Source organism: Charadrius vociferus, unplaced genomic scaffold, assembly GCF_000708025.1.
Source record: "Charadrius vociferus isolate BGI_N301 unplaced genomic scaffold, ASM70802v2 scaffold1041, whole genome shotgun sequence".
NCBI lineage: Eukaryota > Metazoa > Chordata > Aves > Charadriiformes > Charadriidae > Charadrius > Charadrius vociferus.
The window spans coordinates 1,362,320-1,362,546 of record NW_009646843.1 but is presented as its reverse complement, the minus strand read 5'-3'; positions in this window follow the sequence as shown (position 1 = coordinate 1,362,546).

Sequence of the window (227 nt, the reverse complement as noted above, 5' to 3'; positions counted from 1 at the left end):
ATGGGTGACATGGAGAAAAACAGTTGGCAACCGAGGAGGGCTGGGGGTCTGTGCGCTGCTCGCCCCTTACTGCCCCATCCTCTCTCTTGCAGACCCGTGGCGGGACTAGCATGGGAGAAGCCTTCCCCGGGCATGGGCAGCGCTAAGGAACCCGAGGGGTTGCAGCTGCTGAGCCGCCAGGCTGGGGCCGAGGACGCCTGCGAGCCCAGTGCCCGCCCCCCCGGGCC